Source organism: Pinus tabuliformis, chromosome 8, assembly GCF_031772625.1.
Source record: "Pinus tabuliformis cultivar Carrire ecotype Pingquan chromosome 8, CPIR1, whole genome shotgun sequence".
Taxonomy (NCBI): Eukaryota; Viridiplantae; Streptophyta; class Pinopsida; order Pinales; family Pinaceae; genus Pinus; species Pinus tabuliformis.
Genome location: NC_142294.1, coordinates 1900444185 through 1900467301, shown reverse-complemented (window position 1 = coordinate 1900467301; position 23117 = coordinate 1900444185). Strand labels below are relative to the sequence as shown.

General features: G+C 34.7%; 1 long non-coding RNA gene across 1 annotated transcript; it reads right to left on the bottom strand.

Annotated features, from left to right (window-relative positions):
- Positions 1-4025: 4025 nt before the first annotated feature.
- Positions 4026-4958, bottom strand: LOC149244004 (uncharacterized). Its single transcript, XR_016245816.1, has 3 exons — positions 4873-4958; positions 4703-4770; positions 4026-4618 (listed from the first exon to the last, which is right to left on the bottom strand). It is a non-coding gene; the product is annotated as an uncharacterized LOC149244004 (long non-coding RNA).
- Between the last annotated feature and the right edge of the window lie 18159 nt (positions 4959-23117).

The window sequence follows — 23117 nt, the reverse complement described above, 5'->3', positions numbered from 1 at the left end:
ATTATTGAGTTTTTATCGATAACATTCAAGTTATGCTTGAACATTGATTTTCTGCTGTCGAACTGTGTTTGTCCGAATATATCTGGTTTTGAAAATTGGCATTTAATTTGCAGAATGGCAGAGAGCTTTTCCCGGATGACGGATGTCCAGGTAATCGACCTCCCAGCGACTGGAAGGAAACAGAGGGTCTGTATGTCGCTGGCTTCGGAGAAAGAGGTCTGCTAGGAGTTTGGCATGATCCTCATCGGATCGCGCAGGATATATTTCAGTCCCTCAAGAATGCATTATGATCTTGCAACTTACATCATGCAGATATATAAATTTTAAGGGGTGTGAAATGGTGAGTTTTTGTCGTGTTTCAATTTAGCCACATGTTAAATTTGGATTTATCCAAAGCTACATTTTAGTTGTAGAAGGTTTTCTCCAATAAATATAATAAAATAAAATGGATTAAACTATTTTCATTTATTTGAAAAACAGTATTCTTTTAATTAATTTTTTATGTTTTTTTGTGATTATTATGATGTTATTTGTAAAAATTAAATTTGATAGCGAAAATTATGTTGATAAGATTTATTATAATTTAATAGAGAAAATTATGTTCGTAAAACTTGTTATAATTTGTTATTAGTGTTATTAATTGTAGATGTTTATAATGTTATTAGTTTAGTTTTGGGTTACGTATTAAAGTTTAGAAATTTTTTATTATAATTTAAAAAGAAAATTGTAAAAAATTGGTTGGAAAAAAATTGATGTTTTATTTCTGTAAATTACACATGTAAAATCTATATTTTGACATGACAATGTTAATTAAAATATTTTTGGAAAGTTTTTTATTTGGAGATTATTATTTTTTTCAAGTTTGATTATAAAAGTGTTTAAATTGTTTTTTGATGGTAGAAATAGATTCAACACCATCAAAACCCTTCTCCACCAAAAATCTCTATATTTGATAATTATAACTCAAATTTCAAAAAAATTATGTCAAAATTTCTATTATTTTCGGTTAAATTTGTAACCTCGATACCACTTTCATTTTAACATGCCAATCAGTTACAAAAAAAGTTAAGTTGGCCATCCGCGCCAATCCGTTACAAAAAGCTGATCGGATTTAAATGAAATGAGATAAAGAAAAGAACGTTGAAGATTAGCCGTTAGAGAAAACATGCAGTCATTTAAAGCGTCAAAGAAATATTTAAAAATTAAAATGAAAAGCTGAGTTTGAATTCCGATCTTAAAGGAAATGAGATAAAGAAAAGAACGTTGAAAATCAGCCGTCAGAAAAAGCCTGCAATCATCAAGGCCGTCAAGAAAATATTTAAAAATAAATGAGAAGAGCCAGTGCGTGCCTCCCTGCAAACAGAGAGACAGCCGGGGCGTAGACGCATCCCATTTCCATTCTCTCTCACCAATATACAGCTGGCACGCATACATACATAACCCCATCATCAACGGATCAGACGTACTCGATCATGCCACGTGTGCATGTGAGGGATTGGGTGCGTGAATGGCGGTATTCTGGTATTTGGAGAAGAAGCTCGCGCTCCTCCTCCCTCGTCCGAGGGTAGGATCTCGGCCCTCCGTTTCTTTTTTTTTTTCCGACAATTAAGGCTCTGTGCGGTTCGGTTATTTAGAGGACTGGACACGGGATTTGCTTATGTGAACACAAATTAGTAAAATATGATTGTTGCAATGCACGCAGAGAGCAGATGAACCAGGTAGCGTGGACATAATAATAATAACGACAACTACATGGTGAATCTGCGAGTGTAATAATGTTTTTACGCGAAGTTTTGGCCCGTGAGAAAAGCTAAAAACTCTTATCCCGTAAGGTGGCTAAGGCCGGTGGTGGAGGTGTCGAGCTGGCGGTTTTCTCGCTCGTGGGCCGTGCTCGCCGTTTTCATCTCAAACACACAGACAGACTACGGCCTTAAATTCATCATGGATTAATAATATTCATTGCATCAGTAGCGATACCACTACCCGATTTACTGTTTTACGAAAAATTTAGAAGTTCAGTTGGCTGGTGATCTCCTCTGTCGTAAATTGGGCAAGACTTCATTTTATTTTGTATACACAAATGGCAGTAATCTAACTAGCCTGGTTTTCTTGGCACGAAATTAAGAAAAGATTTTGATAGAAATAGGGATTTTTCTAAATGCATGTTATAATTGTGAGCCAAAATTTTGTGTCACTTCAAAATATTGAATTTATTTCCGCCTTTGCTCGTTGATAATGTTAAATCTATTTCCACGATAAATCTTCATAAATCAGTGTTGAATTTATTTTGGCCATAAAACACCGTTATTGTAAAATTTGTTGAAATTTTCTTTTCGGAATTCTCACAACTTTAACCGTCAAATCAATCGCTCTCCTTCCTTAAACAAACCCATAAAATGCAATCAAATTAATATTTAATTAACATATAAAAATATTAAAGTAATTAATATTATTATAATGAAAAATAGCCCAACCGTAAAATATATAATATATGATCGAAAATATATAATTTAATTTAATATTGATTATTTCACTAATTATATTTCAAAGATTTTATAATGTAAAATTTCAATTTACTAAATAGTTTTCCATATGTACTTTTAGTATGTTAAAGTGTCCAATTTAATTTTTTAAATTAAATAATTTAAAAATATAATAAATAAAATTTTTTTAAATAATATAATGAGTGAATAAGATTCAATAAATACTACTATAATTTTAATCTTTAGAATTTTCTTAATTTATTTTTTAATTAAAAATAATATAATATAAATTTCTAATAAACGTTGATTTTTTTTAATGGAATTAGATATTAGGTATCAAATATAACTTTTGTAATATCTAATGATGCATCAATATTTATATTTTTACAAGTTTTACTTGTCACTGTGGATTTTATTTTTGTATTAACTTGGAGTGTTAAAATTATTAGGCTACAAAGCCAGAACATATGTTGTTAATTATTAATTTAAAGAAATTGATTAGTTTGAAAAAGTATGGCTACTGAAACGGTTACAAGCAGTTCCTATCTTTCCCTTGAAAAAAAGGATAATGACATAACCTTGTGAAAAAAAACGGTGCAATTCCTATCTTTCCCTTGAAAAAAAGGATAATGACATAACCTTGTGAAAAAAAACGGTTAGAAATAGGATGTTGTTGTGAATGGTTTCTTCCCAGAGTTGGAAGAATTAGTCAGTGAGAACAAGACCTTGGATAACAAGGCCCGAGGCTGGACATAGTCAGGAGGCCCAAGGTACCAAGCTAGTTTAACCACTATGAGGAGCTGGAAGAGCTCGGAGGGAGGGGGATTCTGGAAAGGTATTCTGGACATAATTGCCAGATCCATCGCTGGGTGGTGAAACCTTCTAGACAGGGTAAAAACTACATACATACAAGTAAAGCAGGGAAACATAAGTCAGAGAAAGATTCGCTCCTTTATTTTATAAAATGAATAAATTGACATGCTAATGAATGAATAGTATTACTCTGTCAATAATAAATTTTAAGCATACTGTCATCCTTTACAATCTCAATACAATCAGTTAGTTACAAATATCATTGCATCAAAGAAAATAAGGTAATGGAATTTATTTCCATCTACTGAAATGAAATGCACGAGTTATTCCAAGTCTTAAGCAAAAGAACAATTTCTGTAGAAACACAGTTAATTCAAATTATCTTCTAACTACCATCTATTGTGATGAAGATTTAATAGCGTACTGAATTATTTCGACCTATAACTGTATTCGGTCAATCCATGAACATTCATAGGCATTTCTTCAACCATCATTAATCAAAAAGAAAACATACGAGAATGTTAAGTTGTGGATTTCGCATTCAACAGACAATATTTAACAGTATCCAGTATCCACTTCAGAGTATTTGCAAATTTCTAATCGGAATTGTACAATACGCTAAAAATAACCCATTACAGTAAAGATCGACAACCCGGATTTATCACAATGGAAACAGAGATAAGAACCAATCCTTTTTAAACAAAATTACCCAACAGTACATGTGTTAAATGAATGCTTAGGTGGCCAACCCCATATAGGGAAAACCCTGACAGCAAGCCGTTCAGAAAAGAGAAGAAACAGAGTAATCATATCTGAAATGCACAAATTACTGCGAAGTTATTCAAACCCTCAGATAAAGCTACATGCATAAATCCCATAATGTCAAAATATCAGTATAAGTATTGGGCTCTAGATTGGGCGCATCCGTCCCCATCTTTCCGTTCTACAATAACCCTAAGATCTATATATCCACTGAACAGCCGTAACATTTCGGCCGGCGAGCCACCTTAACACATTGATGTAAAGAAAAATCTAACCATCCTCAATCTAAAACGAAGATTGACACCAAGAACTCGCCAGACAACCGAAGAGGAACCAACCTGTAATCGAAGGCGGTAACCATTGTGAGAACGCAGTTTCGCTCCAAGGAACGTCCTCTGAGTATGTATGCATAAACCCCGCAACAGAGCGTACCTACAGACAGTTTGACGTATTAAAGTAAGCCTGAGAGTAATCGAAAGGGTATTAAGAGAGAAATGTAAATGCTGAAGAGCGAGCTTATCTGAAGTTGGAGTTGCCGAGCAGCAAGCGGCAAGTTGCACCTGAAATTGACATTTTATTATATCAAGTTCTCAAAAAAATCAAAAGGAACCCTGTATGAAACTGCGTGGGCCTGCTTACGTTACCTCTGGTTTGTAAAACGAGCCCTCGACGCATTTCTCCAGATTCAAGAACCCGCTATTAACAGTTCCGCCTGTGCAGGAGCCGAATAGAGGGTTTCATAGAATAAACATAAGTGCCAAATGAAGGAAGAGATAACAGTTAGGCGAGATGGAGGTCGAAGGCATGTCTATACCTGTAGGCCTGTTGAGGGCATTTCCGCCATTCCACCATCCGGTCGCCTTCTGTTGCAGAGCCGTAGCTCACCCACCTCCGAACAACCAAATGAACCTTACTTCGCCGAGAATTGCATTAACTTACCCGTCTACAATCCAAATCGTTGAGACCGTGGATCTTCTCGGATCCAACGGTTGAGTGGTTGCCAGATGCTAGGGTTCGATATCATTTCGAACAGCCGGTCTCATCGACATTAATGCAGAACTGCCGTGCCAGTGTAAAGGAAGATTGTTGTGACAGGAAAAGGCCTCGAGGTTCTCCCGCCTTAATGGAGAGGCGTCATCCAAGGCATCCCAGCTTGGAAGTCGTTAACGCAAGCTACATGGATATACAGCTAGGAATTGATGTGTACCCGCAGAATTATCAAATACTGAATTAACATAAAGTGAAATTCTATTGACAAACAAATAATAAAACAAAAAAAATTGATTTAAATTCTTCGTTTAATTCTTTGGTTCGAGGGTGTTACAACTTTATTTTCTTTTTATTTTATTCAATAAAAATAATGGCTTATTTAAATATCTTTAAGTTTTTAATATTAATTAAAAAAATTATTTATTAATTTATATTAATAAGATCATTAAATTCATCAATATTTCAATATTATATATAAAATATTTTGATCATTGTATTAAAAAAATATATTTAATTTTATAATATTATTGAAAATTTATTTATTAAAGTAATATAGAATTATAATATTTAATTTCCAAGTGCTAGTTTATAAACCTATATTATTTTAATTAATTTGATAATTAATTTTCAAGAGCTAATTCTGGACCCTAATTTATTTTTGTTGTTTATTCTTTAAAATTGATTAGTTTTTTTCACCAAGATCAAATTCTTTTTTTTTCTTTTTCTTTTTCTTTTTTTTCAAAAGGTGGAAAAACCTATCAAACTCAGTTTGTCAAACCAACAGTGAGGACAGCCATCTCTGGCTGCTATCCGCGAATGTCAGTTGACACATCACTGTTATCAAGGAAAACCACGCCACCTGAAATAACCCGCTGGTGGTCCGTAAGGGAGCAGGCTTTCACTCCTGCCAGATGCCTCTGGGTCTTGGGCCGTTAACCTGTTTCCTTACGTCCGAGGAAGACGAGCTCTTAGCCAAGCAGAAATATATTCATTTAAATATATAAATTCAATAAATTCAATAAAATCAATAAATATATAAATTCTAGTGCATATACAATGTCCCATTCATATAGATGTGAATTATAAATTGTGTACAATGCACAATTACATAGTTTTGATCAATTTGACATGGCACTGAACATGGAGAAATACATAAAATTTTGTTGATAATTTGTAGAAAGAAGAAAGCAAAATTTATAATTACAATATTAGATATAAAATGCATTTACTTGACTAGACACAATAGAGGTAGTTATCTATCATTGTCGATTGTGTGTTTCTCTTTGCAAGCCAAAATTGCAAAATTATTGCCTTTGTTGGATACAATCAACATTATCCGTGATCTTAACTACTTATACATCAATTTTGTTTTGAAAGCAATTCAAAATCCATGGGATTGAAAAGTATGCAATTAAAAGCAGTGGATTTAAATTCACACGTTACTTGTGATCCAAACACAAACACAAACAAGGTAAGTTAAGTTGTGACTATTTACTTTGTTTATGTCTACTAATCTATGATTTTGAATAATATCAGTTTAAATATTTCATAGTATGGTTTATATGCATCATGCTAGAAGCTTTTATATGCAAATTTTGTAGACATATAATCCTTAATTTCAATGGCATGGACTACACGGCCCTACAACACTTGTTAAATTAGTAATGAGAATAAGCGTTATTAGTTGTTATATGTGCATGTAAGTTGACTTATCGCTATTATTTAAGGAAAATCGAATCACCTAGAATGATCCTCTAGTGGTGAGTCCTCCCAAATAACTCTAGATATGGACCATTAACCTATTTCGTAATGTAAAAAGAAACTAACTCTTAACCTAAGCAGAAAACTAGCCTTGCCATGGTGGCAAGTTGTGTTTCTTTCTCCTGCAGCCTCCCTCTCAACCTTGTGTTTTCTTCCTGTAGATGCTCCTTCATAATAAACTCCCGCGGTCTCAAATCACTTAAGTCCTTACCCATTTCAGTGACCTTATCCTCCATGAGGCCCACATCTTCTACATTTTGGGATTTGGCAATTTGCATCCACCTGTGGGTTCTACCTCTCTCTATCTCCAGCTCATAGAGGAGTGGGATTGCAAATTTTTCAGGGATAATCCTTCCTATTATTTAAGGAAAATCGGATCACCTAGAATGATCCTCTAGTGGTGAGTCCTCCCAAATAACTCTAGATATGGACCATTAACCTATTTCGTATTGTAAAAAGAAACTAACTCTTAACCTAAGCAGAAAACTAGCCTTGCCATGGTGGCAAGTTGTGTTTCTTTCTCCTGCAGCCTCCCTCTCAACCTTGTGTTTTCTTCCTGTAGATGCTCCTTCATAATAAACTCCCGCGGTCTCAAATCACTTAAGTCCTTACCCATTTCAGTGACCTTATCCTCCATGAGGCCCACATATTCCACATTTTGGGATTTGGCAATTTGCATCCACCTGTGGGTTCTACCTCTCTCTATCTCCAGCTCATAGAGGAGTGGGATTGCAAATTTTTCAGGGATAATCCTTCCTCCAATAAATTTGTAGTAATACCCCAATCTAGGTTGTGGGTCAACGTCTTGGAGCTCCTGTAGGTCTTTTCCAACTAAATTTGAGGTGTTGGCTTCCTTTTGTAGTTCTTTCTTGTGCTCTTGTAGCTTCCCCTGTTCTTCTTGTAGTAGACTTTGTCCCTCCTCTAGCAAACCACGTGTCTCCTGTAGCAAAACATGATCCTCCTGTAACTTCTCTTTTTCTCCTTTCTCAAAAGAAGATTAGGTCCTTGGCTTCTTAAAGGTGACTGACCTAGTGGTAGGCCTACTCACAGGTTCTATATGTGACTTTGTTTTGGTTTTAGGAGGACTGACTTCCTCAAACTTTCCTTCACGGTGTCCTATTTCCTCCTTTTTACTTGGTGTCTCATCAATAACGATAGGGACCTTTGTAGGAGTGTGTGGTTTCACTTGTCTAATTTTGGTGCTCTTCCTCACTTTGAAATACATGTGACATTGTCTTGATTACTTCCTCTTGGGCTTGATAGGACTGCCCAATGTAGCTAATGTTGCAGCTACGTCCTCCTCAGTATCCCTTGGAGATAAATTTATTTGATGTGGTTTTTCTTCCGCTCCTTGGGATGAGAAGTCTTCTTAGGGCTTACTCTTTCTTCTACTTTCTTCTCCCCCTCTTCTCCTTTGATTTATGTGTCTCCTTCCCTTGTCTATATTGCCTCTTTTTCCTCCGTTTTTCTCTCTTCCTCTTACATTCTTGCTTCCTCTTCCTCCTTTTCTTTTTCTCCTTGTTCTTCTTCTATTTTTACTTCTTTACCTCTAATGTTAGAGGTTCGTGTCTCTCCAGGTGTGATGGCTTGGGTTTCCATGAAGGTTTCCCTGTCCATGTCCACAAATTTGTTCCATATGATAGGGATCCTCAAGTGGTTCAGAGAATCCACCACTATTAACTTAATGAGGCCATGGTGAGCTAAATGTTGGTGTTTTCCTTCCCTCACCTTATGATTCATCTCCATGATTGACTATAGGAGGAAATGGGGGACACTAAGGCTTTGAGGGAGAGGCAATTTTGCCTTGAATCTCGGCTCATGCAACAGCCTAAAGTGGTAGGCATAATCCACAGTTAATCTTCCTTCAAAAGATATATACTTGAGGATATGGTAAGCGACCTCATCCCAAGGGTAAGGTAGACTTTCTCTTCTCACTCCATTCTTATCTTCTACAGGCTTCTCTTTTTAAAGGAAGAATTTTTTCCTACTTGTGACACTCACTTGTTTGTCTTCTTTGCTCCACCTAATTGCTAGAGGCAAGTGTTGAGATTGCAACAAGATGATGGAGCTTAGTGAAAAGAGTCACCTTCACTAAGTGGGCCCGTAGGCAAATTATGGCGCAAGTTCTATTTTTTATCACAGTGTGGATGATCACAGTGTGGGTGATCACAGTGTGAGTGATCAAAGTGTGGGTGCCCATAGTGTGGGTGACCAAAGTGTGAGTGATCACAGTGTGGGTGATCAAAGTCTATTTTTAGACTGGCTGTCAAAAATAGAAAAGTCAAATATTATTGTCTCATAATAATATTTGGACTATAAACTTGATCTTATTCTCTTGGAGCACTTCAGTTTGAGCTACAGATGTGGCCCATGCAGCTGTTAGAAGGAAGTATGCTTTTCTTATGAGTCAGTTGAGTTGTTGCATGCATGACTTCAGTTAGAACTCAATCAGTTGAGTTTGGTGGAGTTGATTGTGGAGTTGATGGAGTTGTGTTTAGTTTGACTTGGTTAAACTAGTTGTAGTTAGTCTAACTGCAAATAGACTAATGATGAGTTGTTAAACTAATTATTAACTCATAATACAACTATAGAATACATCAGTTAACTCAGTTGCATGTCAGTGCATGTTCAGTTCAGCAGGGACAGGTGTTAGAGAATCAGATTGCTATCAGTTGTGACTATAGTTGTGCATCAGATCTTGCAAAATCAAGGGATTGAGTATGCCAATGAGTTTGCTCATGTATTTGCCCAGTTTGTAGCTTCTGCTCACATCTTACACATTGTGAGTGATTCTTTGGAGGTGAAATACGAGTTTGGTAGACCATTCTCATTCATTCTTGAGCAGGTATTGAGCAGTGGAGGCAGGCAAGCAGTGGAATAGATTTGGAGATCAGATCTTAGCTGTATTGTGTGTAACAGGTGGAGCTGATACTGGATTGCTTGTGATAAGCATTGTACTTTGTAATGTTACATGGTCTCAATCATTAATATACAGATAGTGTGGGGTTTTTAGCGAGATGCTTTCCCCGGGTTACATACTGTGTTAATGTGTGAATGCTCTTGATGTTTTATTGTTATTGATGCTGCTATATTGATGATCAACGTAGAGGAGCTTATATATTGTGTATGTATTCCGCAATAGTGCATGATCAGGATAATCTATGTTGAATATGTGGTAAATTATTCAAAGTTTCTACAGCAAGGTGGTCACTATGCTTATGGTTTTAGGACTGAGAGATATCGTCAACCCTCTAATAACAGTAGTGGCACTGTCTTCCTCTTGAGGGTGTAATTCCATGGCAAATTCATGAGTAAGATCATCATCACACCCCTTTAGCAACTCAAAGAAACCCAACCACTGGTTTATTCTAAAGATGTCCACTACAGGAAGGTGTTGGTGAATTCTCCTGGTGTCTGAGAATTCTCTTCTGTTAAATCCCCCACTCTTCCCATTTATTCCACTATTCCTCCTTGATGCTATGTAGGTGTGGAATTCAAAAATTTTCAAATAGTCTTTGGTGTGAAACAATGTTACGTTTCTTGGTAGGAGTGAGGGATAAGGGTCCTTGAATTGATATCAACCAAGCTATTTTTCTCTTCCTTGAAACACAACAAACTTCAAAAATACCTCCTATTGATCAATTCACTGTTACAGGCTCTTAATTTCAAGCAAACATCTCATGCAATTGGATGTAGAAACAAGGAAGGAGGGTGTCACTTACTTTTTGTCAAAAACATTATGGGTGTGCATGAAGGTTTTGAGAAAATATCGAGCCATTGTGACTCTTGTTTTAGCTTTTTTTGTCACCTATAGCACAAATGCTTCAGGAAATATAGAACTCTCCTAGAAACAACCTTGGGTTGAAATAAGACCAATGCCTAGGACATCTTAATAGAGGAGTGCTTTTGAATATTATGAGTGGGGATTTCTATTACACTCCAATTGTCACTTATTTTGAAAAAGATAATAAAGGGGGCTCGGTTCAATAGTCCTTTATCAAGGTAGGCTCAAGCAAATACATGGATCTGAATACACAGGGGGTAGATCTGGTTAATCTCAAGAGAAATGTCTGATTCTGGTGGCCGACACACAACAATAGGCAACCTTAATATTGGCGTTGTAGTAACATGAAGAGGAGGAAAGAAAGAAGGGAATTCGATGCAGAGGGTTGGATACAACACATAATCCTGAGAATCAAGCTCCAACAGAAGTATGAAAGAATGAGGAGGTGGAATGGCAGGAATTGTGGAGCGTGAATTAAGGTTTCATACTATATACCTCATGGACACACTTGTCACTAATCATCATAAGTAAATATGTGCTCATAAAGGTAATGTAAACTATCAAATAACACAGGTAAATATTTAATTAACATGGGGACTATTACTACCTATCAGCATACATATAATCATGAGAGAGCGAAACCTACAACTTCATTACACAATTTCGGTACAAGGGAAACATACATGAAGTGAAATGCAAAAAGGAGAGCATACGGCTAATTGCTCTGATAGGAATCAATTGAATAGTTTCATTAATCCTTGAAGATAGAGTCCAAATCACTAGTCCAGATACATTCAACACTTATCCCTCAAATCCCTCATGAACAAGAAAATAAAACCAATGTGGAACCATGAAATTTGAGCCTCTTTCTTGCAGAATTCAGGAACATTTCTTAATTGTCTCTTCCCTCTTTTTATAAGGAGAGGGGAAGCTTTGAGAACAGTTACAAAAATATCTTAGCTTGAGCTCTAGCTATCTGATTAACTAGTTGTCTCGATGTGCAATAGATTTTTCGTTCAAATCATTGCAACAAAATGATTCCTTCTTTAAAATACATTCATAAAATAATAACAAAACATAGAATACAAAACATGGGAAAAAAATGAATGATGACTATAGCCAAAATATCTTTGCGTCGCTTCCTGTGATGGCCTTTGATCAAGCCACATATTGTGCCAAAATAGCTCTGTGTCGCTTCTTGTGATGGCCTTTGATCAAGCCACGTATCTCCCAAAATGCCAAAATATGTCAACGCCGCTTCCTGTGATGGCCTCTGATCAAGCCACGTATCTCCCAAAATGCCAAAATATGTCAGCGCCGCTTCCTGTGATGGCCTCTGATCAAGCCACGTATCTGTCAAAATGTACCTTTTCCGTTACATGATGTTATGAGATCCACAATGTTGATTTGTTATAAGTTTAGTTTTTTAATTTTTAAAATGTTCATATACTAAGCATTCAATCTTGTTAATATTTGTGTATATCCTATGATCCAAAGCAATGGTAAAATAAATAAGGTGAAATGCATATTTTATTTTTAAATCCAATAATATTTATTAGACTATGTAAATCATAACATAAAGCATATTAATGGATCGATTTTTGAGTTTTTATTGATAACATTTAAAAGTTTTACTATATTGTTCATCTTATATGTTCTTAAGATTTTATTATTAGTGTTCCATAAAATTTCAAACCAGGATTCAAGATTTAATAAGTCATTTATCCAGTGATTTTGTTTTTTAGCTGTTATTTTTAACATAATTATGTTATTGAAGGGTACTTTTTTTAATCAAGCTCTTTTTTATTGGTGAAGGGCTAATTTATTTTGAGAACATCAAGATTGAAATGTAAAATTTTAAACATAATATTGAATTAATTTATTATGAAAACATCACTCTTAAAGTGAAAAATTTTAAAGGTAATATTTTTGATGGAAAACATAATATTTGTAAAGATTTGATTAGAAAAAATTGATGTTTTATTTTTGCAAATTACAAATGCAAAACCCATATTTTGTAATGATATTGTCTATTTAGGTTATAAATATTTATAGAAAGATTTTTAACTAGAGATTATTTTTCTTTTTTTTTTAGGTTTGATTATAAGAATGTTTGAATTGATTTTTTGATGGTGGAAATGGATTCAGCACCATCAAAACTCTTTGCCACTAAAAATTTTGAAATTTGACAATTATAAGTCAGAGTCCCAAAAATTTCTGCCAAAAAAATCATATCAACATTTCTATGATTTACACACCCCCGTCCGGTATCGAATCCTGCAGAGACTGCGCCTGCAGCATTTTTGGGCCATGGCCATATGTACTATGTACAATTGTATTATGACATATAACTTCTTCAACGGGACCCCACCCCGTCCCCCCAAAAAAACAACATTTCTATTATTTTCTATTTAAATTTATAACCTCGATAAACACTTTCATTGTAACACGCCAATCGGTTACAAAAAGTTGAGTTGGCCTTCCGCGCCAATCAGTTACAAAAAGCTGATAGGATTTAAATGAAATGAGATAAGGAAAAGAACGTTGAAGGTTAACCGTTAGAGAAAACATGCAATCATTTAGGGCGTCAAAGAAATACTTAAAAATTAAAATGAAAAGCTGAGTTTGAATTCCGATTTTAAAGGAAATGAGATAAAGAAAATAACGTTGAAGATTAGCTGTCAGAAAAAGCATGCAATCATTCAGGTCGTCAAGAAAATATTTAGAACCAAAATGAGAAGAGCCAATGGGAAAACGCCCACAAGCGTGCCTTCCTGCAAACAGAGAGCCATGGCATGCATGCATCCCATTCCCCTGTTCTCTCACCAATATACAGCTGGCACGGATATATACATAACCCCATCATCACCGGATGACACGAACTCGATCATGCCACGTGTGCATGTTGGGGGAGATGGGTGCGTGAATGGCGGTATTCCGGTATTTGGAGTAGACGCTCGCGCCCCTCCTCCCTCGTCAGAGGCTAAGATCTCGGTCCTCCGTTTCTTTTTAAGGATCTGTTCTGTTGGGTTCTTGAGGGACTCGTCACGAGATTTGCTTATGAGAACACAAATTAGTAAAATATGATTGTTGCAATGCATGCAGAGAGCAGATGAACCCGGTAGCTTGGAGATAATAATAATAACGACAACTACATGGTGAATCTGCGAGTGTAATATTGTTTTTACGCGGAATTTGGCATGTGAGAGAAGCTAAAAACGCTTATTCCGTAAGGTGGCTAAGGCCGGTGGTGGAGGTGTGGAGCTAGTGGTTTTCTCGCCCGTGGGCCGTGCTCGCCGTTTTTATCTCAAACAAAGACAGACTACGGCCTTAAATTCATCCTGGATTATCAATATTCATTGCATCAGTAGCGATACCACTGCCAGATTTACAGTTTTATGAAAATTTTAGAAGTTCACCTGGCTGGTGATCTCCTCTGTCTTATATTGGGCAAGACTTCACTGCTCAGTATTTTGTTTTGTAGGCATAAAATGAAAGGGTTTTTTCTTAAAAATTATGGAAATAAAATCTTGCAAGAGGTTTTTGTAAATCTAAGTTATAATTTTCAAACTTCAAGATTTTGGGTGGCTAGAAATTTTTGATGATATTGAATCTATTTCCACCATAAAAAAATATGATTCAAATAGAGCTACTCTAAAATTTCTTAAAATATTTTTGCCCAAATTCAAATCCCACTTTGACTATCAAAACAATTCCCTCGTCTGCCTATAGGCAATCAAATTAATAATAAAATAATATATAAAAATAAAAAATAATATTACTATAATGACAAATAACCGCACTGTAAAAACATATTTTATTTGATTTAAAATATATGATGATAATGATGGTGGTGGTTAACGTCCACTGAGACCAAACTTTGGTTTATAAGATCTAAAGAAATGAATGAAATGAATTATTTAGTTTGGTTTAAGATTTTATTCCTATGCTCAAAAAACTTGGAGAGAAACCTCCCGAGCTCACTATAATTTTGACAACCTAAAAAGCTAGGAAGGTCAGTGTTGCAACAAAGATTTTGAAACTGAAATCTAATGTGGTTGTACGCGGGGCACTCTAAGAGGAAGTGATTTTCATCCTTCTATTCTCACAGAGATGGTAGATCCTTTCCATCCATGGTGTTTTAGGAACTGTCCAACGACTTGTTTCACTATGGAGCTCATGGGAGTTCCTTTTAATCTTGGCTATATTAATTTTCTTTTTTGAGCTATTTAAAATAGAGAGATACTTTTGATCTTCTAGGGTGGGGTTGATGACCTCCTTATAATATCTTAATTTTCTTTTAGCTGCTAAATCTTTCTCACACCACATTTTTTCTTTGAACTTAGAAGTAAAATATTTTTAATGTTATTAATGTTTTGCAATGCAACATTCTCATCGATCTCCCAATGGTTTAACGGGGCCCTGGTGTCTTTATACCAACCTCGTTTGAGCCTTAGGTGGTTTTGGCTAGAATTTAAAGCTAGCTTAGGAAGTCTATGGTCTCTTATGTTATTGAGTTTGTGTTTTTATACCAACCTCGTTTGAGCCTTAGGTGGTTTTGGCTGGAATTTAAAGCTAGCTTAGGATGTCTATGGTCTCCTATGTTATTGAGTTTGTGTCTTTATACCAACCTCGTTTGAGCCTTAGGTGGTTTTGGATGGAATTTAAAGCTAGGTTAGGAAGTCTATGGTCTCCTATTTTATTGAGTTTGTGCTTGTACAATAGAAGCCTAGTCATAGCTAGGCTCTCGATAGGGGAAAGACCCACTTCTATAAGGCGAATATGATAGGGTGTGTTGCTTTTAATTTTGAAGTTATACATCATAAACCGCTTCTGGATTTCCTCAATCTTTTTCTAGGGTTCTCTAAAGATGCTACAACCCCAAACCTCACATCCATATAAGATAACCGGAGTGACTAAAGTTTCAAAGAGGAACTTCTTTCTATTCCACATTACGAGGTTTGTCGTTTTACAATTATTTTCAAAAACAAAATAAGCTTTCCATTCCCCATTAATCCTTTTCTCAATGCTATAGTTCTAGTTGAGCTTGTGATGAATATCAATTCCTAGGTACTTGTAGGAAGACACTTCCTCCAAGTTACTATTGCCATACATAAAATTAGTGTAAGTGTCCTTCTTGGATTTGATAATCATAACTTTTGTTTTGTCAGTGTTAACAATCATACCCACGGTAGAGCAGAAATTCTTAAGAAGTGTAAGTTACTTATCAAGATCAGATGGGCACCTTGCGAGAAGAACGATATCGTCAGCGTAGAGAAGAAGGATGATGACTATCCCAGCTAAGATCATGCTAGCACATCCTGCTTCCTCTAAACAACTTTCTAGCTTGTCGATGTAAATGCAAAATAGGGTAGGGGAGAGGGGGCAACCTTGTTTAACTCTGATATTACACTTAAATTCTTTCGACCACCCCTCATTGCTCTTTAACTTGCCAATTACATTCTCGTATAACCTTATAGCGGCAACTCTCAACTCAAAAGGAACCTTTAGCTCTTTTAATTTGTTCCAAAGGTTGTTTCTAGGAACCGTATTGAAAGCCTTTATAAAGTCCACAAAGCAACAAAAGAGATTGGATTTATCATTGGTGCATTCCTCCACAATGTTCTTAAGCGTAACGAGGTGGTCTGTTGTTGAGTGCTGCTTTCTAAAACCTGCTTGGCCTTTAGCCCGCTTACCTTCACTTTCAAGCCATATGCTCAACTTCCTTTCCAAGATAATACCATATAACTTGGCTAGGAGAGCGCTAATCATAATTGTCCGCTAATTAGAGGGGTTATTTGTATCCCCACTTTTAAAAATACGGATAATGAGGCTTTGAGTCCATGGTTTAGGGAACCCTTGCTTGAACACTTGATTGAAAAGCTTGTGAATGTGGGGGTTGAGGACAGGACCTCCAATTTTTAAGATTTCCGCCTGGTAACCTTCAATGTCCTTAGCTTTCCCATTAGCCAAGCGATTAACCCCAAAATCAATGTCTTCTAATGAGAAAACATCTTTCGTTGTGAACAGAGTTTCAAAGTTATCCATGACATTTGGAGATTCATAAAGCTTTTTAAGATAGGAATTCCAGTTGTGTAAAGCAATCTTATTATTATCTTTAGTTTTCCTAGTTAGCATCTGCCTCCAAAATTTCTTAGGAACTACCTTAGAGAGGTGTAAGAGATTCTTTTGTCTTTTACGAATATACTGCCTTTTTTTCCTTTTAGTTAGGGCTTTGTATATCTTTATCTTGCCAATTTTAAGAGATTCATCAACAACTTCCTTAATTGCTCTCCTCGCACTTTTACAATCTTTGTCATACCATGGGTTGGTTTTGCTATTTCTTTTATTACTTGAAACTTCAATTGAGAACTTGTTAATAGAATATGAGAATCTTTGTCATACCATGGGTTGGTTTTGCTATTTCTTTTATTACTTGAAACTTCAATTGAGAACTTGTTAATAGAATATGATAGGGTTGTAGTAAAATTATGATAGAGATCTTCTATGTTGTCTATACTAGATACAGGAAACAAATTAGTTTTTAATTCATTTAGAAAGAGATCTTTTTATTCTATCAAAGATTAACTTCTTTTGGCTATAAGGATTATCTTCTATAAAATCTAAAATATATAATTTAATTTAATATTCATTATTTCACTAACTATATTTTAAAATATATAATATAATTTAATATTGATTATTTTACTAATTATATTTCAATAATTTTATAATGAAAAATTACAATTTAATAAATAGTTTTCCTATGGACTTTTAGTATATTAATTTTTCCAATTTAATTTTTTTAAATTAAATAATTTTAAAAATATAATAAATATATATTTTAAATTATATTAATGAGTTGAATAAAATTCAATAGAAATTAAACTTAATTTTAATCCTTAGGATTTTCTTAATTCATTTTTTAATTAAAAATAAAATAATATAAATTTCTAATAAATTATCACGAATAAAGTCAATGAAAAAATAAATAAATAAATTCTAACTTAGTAAAAGATTTATGGCTGATTTTGTCTTTTTAATTAAAAATAAAAATTTAAAATTTAAAATAAATCAAATTTATTTTAATTTTTAATTAAAATTACAAATTAAAAATTTAAATTTGAAGATGATGATGGTGGCGGCTAACGTCCATAAACCAAAGTTTAAAATTACAAATTAAAAATCTAAATTTGAAGATGATGATGATGGTGGCGACTAACGTCCATAAACCAAACTTTCATCTATCGGACCTAAAGAAACAAATTATTTAGTTTGATTTAAGATTTTATTTCTATGCTCAAAAAGCTTGGAGAGAAACCAAACTTTGGTCTATCGGACCTAAAGAAACAAATTATTTAGTTTGATTTAAGATTTTATTTCTATGCTCAAAAAGCTTGGAGAGAAGCCTCCCAAGCTCACTATAATTTTGACATCGTAAAAGGCTAGGAAGGTCAGTGTTGCGATAAAGATTATGAAACTGAGATCTAATGTGGTTGTACGTGGGGCGTTCTAAGAGGAAGTGGTTTTCATCCTCAATGTTCCTATTATCATAGAGATGGCAGATTCTTTCCGTCCATGGTGTTTTAGGAACTGTCCAATGACCTATTTCACTATGGAGCTCATGAGAGTTCGTTCTAAACTTTGTTAAATTAATTTTCTTCTTTGAGCTAGCTAAAACAGAGAGATAATTTTGATCTTCTAGGTTGGGGTTGATGACCTTCTTATAATAATTCAATTTTCTTTTAGCCGCTAAATTTTTCTCACACCACATTTTTTCTTTGAACTTAGAAGTAACAATATTTTTAATGTTATTAATGTTTTGCAGTGCATCGTTCTCGTTGATCTCCCAATGGTTTATCCAGGCCCTCGTGTCTTTATACCACCCCCGTTTGAGCCTTAGATGGTTTTGGCTGGAATTTAAAGCTAGCTTGGGAAGTCTAGGATCTCCTATGTTATTGAGCTTGTGCTTGTACAACAAAAGCCTAGTCATAGCTAGGCTTTTGATAGGGGAAAGACCTACTTCTATAAGGAAAATAGGGTAGGGTGTATTGCTTTTAATTTTTAGGTTATATGTTATAAAGCACTTATGGATTTGCTCAATCTTTCTCCAGGATTCTCTAGAGATGTTGCAACCCCAAACCTCACATCCATATAAGATAACAGGAGTGACTAAAGTTTCAAAGAGGAACTTCTTTTTATCCCACATTACGAGGTTTGCCGTTTTACAATTATTTTCAAGACCAAAGTAAGCTTTCCACCCCCCATTAATCATTTTCTCAATGCTATAGTTCCAGTTGAGCTTGTGATGAATATCAATTCCTAGGTACTTGTAAGAATATACTTCCTCCAAGTTATTATTGTCATACATAAAATTAGCGTAGGTGTCCTTCTTGGATTTGATAATCATAACTTTTGTTTTGTCAGTGTTAACAGTCATACCCATGGTAGAGCAGAAATCCTTAAGAAGCCTAAGCTGCTTATCAAGATCAGATGGACACCTTGCGAGGAGAACAATATCGTTAGCATAGAGAAGAAGGATGACGACTAGCCCAGCTAAGATCGTGCCAGCACATCCTGCTTCCTCTAAATAACCTTCGAGCTTGTCAATGTAAATACCAAATAGGGTAGGGGAGAGGGGCAACCTTGTTTAACTCTGATATTACACTTAATATCTTTCGACCACCCCTCATTGCTTTTTAGCTTGGCAATTACATTCTCGTATATTCTAATAGCGGCAGCTCTCAATTCAAAAGGGACCTTTAGCTCTTCTAATCTATTCCAAAGGTTGTTTCTAGGAGCCATATCGAAAGCCTTTCTAAAATCCACAAAGCAACAAAAGAGATTGGATTTATCATTACGACATTCCTCCACAATGATTCTAAGTGTAATGAGGTGGTTTGTTGTTGAGTGATGCCTTCTAAAACTCGCTTGGCCTTTAGCCCACTTATCTTCACTTTCAAGCCATATGGTCATCAATAATAATAATAATAATAATTCTTTTTAATTTCTAATAAAAATTAAAAATCTCCAAATAAACTATTTATAAAATAATAATAATAATAATAATAGCTTTTACTTAATTTTTCTTTTTTTTTAATATAAAGACAAAGGCTTGGATTTGTATTATAAATAGAACCGTGAGCATCGAATTTGCGTCAGATGATAACAATATCGTGCCTAGTAGATCTGAAGGATTTATTTTTGGCCGCTATTTAAATTGCATGTTTAATTTTTTAAATTTAAATTTAATTAATATTTAAATAATTTTTAATATTTGAATTAATTTTTTTTTCTCTACAAACAATGAGTTAGGAATTTTGTGATTTATTTTTTACAATTTTATGTTGTGCAAAATAAATAATATTTATCGATTTATTGATGATGTTACTTTATTTATTTTTATGGTATGTTTTTTAAAGCATTTTTTTATACAATTGTATGGAGAAGATTAATATATATTTTACATATTTGTAAACTAATAAAAAATGATTATTCTATGAAATTGTTTTACAAAGTACAATTTTATTTATATTTATATGATAAAATTTGACAATTTATATATTTTCAAAGAAAAACAAAATTTTGTAATTAAATTAAATAGTAATTTTGGTATGACTTGTTTAAATCACATTTACATTATGTGCATATACAATGTCCCATTCATATAGATGTGAATTACAAATTGTGTACAATGCACAATTACATAGTATTGATCAATTTGACATGGCGCTTAACATGAAGAAATACATAAAATTTTGTTGATAATTTGTAGAAAGAAGTAAGAAAAATTTGTAATTACAATATCAGGTATAAAAATGCATTTACTTGACTAGACAGAATAGAGGTAGTTATCTATCATTGTCGATTGTGTCTTCCTCTTTGCAACCCAAAATTGCAAAACTATTGCCTTTGTTGGATACAATCAACATTATCTATGATCTTAATTACTTATAAATCAATTTTGTTTTGAAAGCAATTCAGAATCCATGGGCTTGAAAAGTAGGCAATTAAAAGCACTGAATTTAAATTGACATGTTACTTGTGATCCAAACACAAACACAAACGGTAAGTTAACTTGTGACTATTTACTTTGTTTATGTCTTACTAATCTATTATTTTGAATAATATCAGTTTAAATATTTCATAGTATGGTTTATATGCATCATGTTAGAAGCTTTTATATGCAAATTTTGTAGAAACACAATCCTAAATTTCAATGACATGGACTACACTGCCCTACAAAACTTGTTAAATTATTAATGAGAATAATCATTATTAGTTGTTATATATGCATGTAAGATGACTTATTGATATTATTTAAGGAAAATCGGATCACCTAGAATGATCCGTTGGTGGTCATTCCTCCCAAATAACTCTAGATATGGACCATTAACCTATTTTGTAATGTCCAAAAAAACAAACTCTCAACCTAAGTAGAAAACTAGCCCTTCCATGGTGGCAAGTTATGTTTCTTTCTCCTGAAGCCTCTCTCTCAACCTTGTGTTTTCTTCTTGTAGTTGCTCCTTCATAATAGACTCCCTCGGTGTCAAATCACTTAACTTCTTACCCATTTCAATGACCTTCTCCTCAATGAGGCCCACATCTTCCACATTCTTGGATTTGGCAAATTGCATCCACTTGTGGGTTCTACCTCTCTCTATCTCGAGCTCATAGAGGAGTGCGATTGCAATTTTTTTAAGGATAATCCTTCCTCCAATAAATTTGTAGTAAGACCCCAGGCTAGGTTGTGGTTCAAGCTCTTGGAGCTCCTGTAGGTCTTTTCCAACTGAATTTGAGGTGGTGGATTTCCCTTTTAGTTCTTTCTTATGCTCCTGCATCTTCCCATGTTCTTCTTGTAGCAGACTTTGCCCCTCCTATAGAAAACCATGTGTCTCCTATAGCAAACCACGATCCTCTTGTAACTTCTCTTTTTCTCCTTTCTCAAAAGTAGATTATGTCCTTGGCTTCTTGAAGGTGACTGACCTAGTGGTAGGTCTACTCATAGATTCTGTAGGTGACTTTGTTTTGGTTTTAGGAGTGACTTCCCCAAAATTTCCTTCACTGCGTCCTATTTCCTCCTTTTTAGTTGGTGACTCATCAATAATGATAGGGACCTTTGTAGGAGTGTGTGGTTTCGCTTATCTAATTCTGATGCTCTTCCTGGTTTTGAAATACATGAGACCTTCTCTTGATTGCTTCATATTGGGCTTGATAGGACTGCCTAATGTAGCTATGGTCGTAGCTACATCCTGCTCAGTATACCCTAGAGATAAATTTATTTGATGTGGTTTTTCTTTTGCTCCTTGGGATTGAGAAGTATCCTTAGGGATTACTCTTTCTTCTACTTTATTTTCCCCCTCTTCTCCTTTGATTTCTGCTTCTCCTTCCCCTATCTACGTTGCCTACTTTTCGTTTGTTTTTCTCTCTTCCTCTTATGTTCTTGCTTCCTCTTCCTCTTTTTTTTTCTCCTTATTCTTCGTTTGTTTTTAATTATTTACCTCCAATGCTAGAGTTTTGTGTCTCTCCAAGTGTGATGGCTTGGGTTTCTATGAAAGTATCCCTATCCATGTCCACAAATTTGTTCCATATGATAGAGATGCTCATGTGGTTTGTAGAATCCACCATTATTAACTTGATGAGGCTATGGTGAGCTAACTGTTGGTTTTTTCCTTCCCTCACCTTATGAATCACCTCCATGATTAACTATGGGAGGAAATGGGGGACACTAAATCTTTGAGGGAGATGCAATTTTTCTTTGAATCTTAGCTCATAGAGCAGCTTGAAGTGGTAGGTGTAAGCCACAGTTAATATTACTTCACAAGATATATACTTGAGGATATGGTGAGCTACCTCATACCAAGGGTAAGGTAGACTTTCTCTTCTCACTCCATTCTTATCTTCTACAGGCTTCTCTTTTTAAAGGAAGAAGTTTTTCCTAGTTATGACAGTCACTTGCTTGTCTTCTTTACTCCACCTAATTTTTAGAGGCAAGGTGTTGGGTCCCTATAATACTAGTGATTACCCCATTACTATTATAGTTATACCCCTTATTTATATTGTTGTGCCCCTATTACCCCCATATTGTTATTTCTGTGCCCCATAGAATCCCTCTATTGTTATTTTTGTGGCTTTATATTATTATTGTTGGGTCAGCTGGATTATATTGTGACTCCTTAGACTCCTATATATAGAAAGAAGGTTTTGTCATTTGAATCATCAAAGAATTGTTCATTTATGTAATGTAAAGGAGGTTGCCCCCTCGAAGAGGCTGAATTCTAAGGCGTTGATCTATCTTTTCTATCTTTTCTTGAGCTTGTTTCATAACATTTGGTATTAGAGCTTTGGATTCTAGGGTTTCGCTGCTCCAAACAGGTCATCGTGGCATTTTCGCTATAACTGTTTTTTCTGTGACGTTTCAGAAGTCGCAAAACAAACCCATTTTAGAAGAAATCGCGCTGAACCTTGGGTCCGAATTTCAGAGCTTTTCGCGCGATATTTTCGGAGATATGATCTGAGGAAGT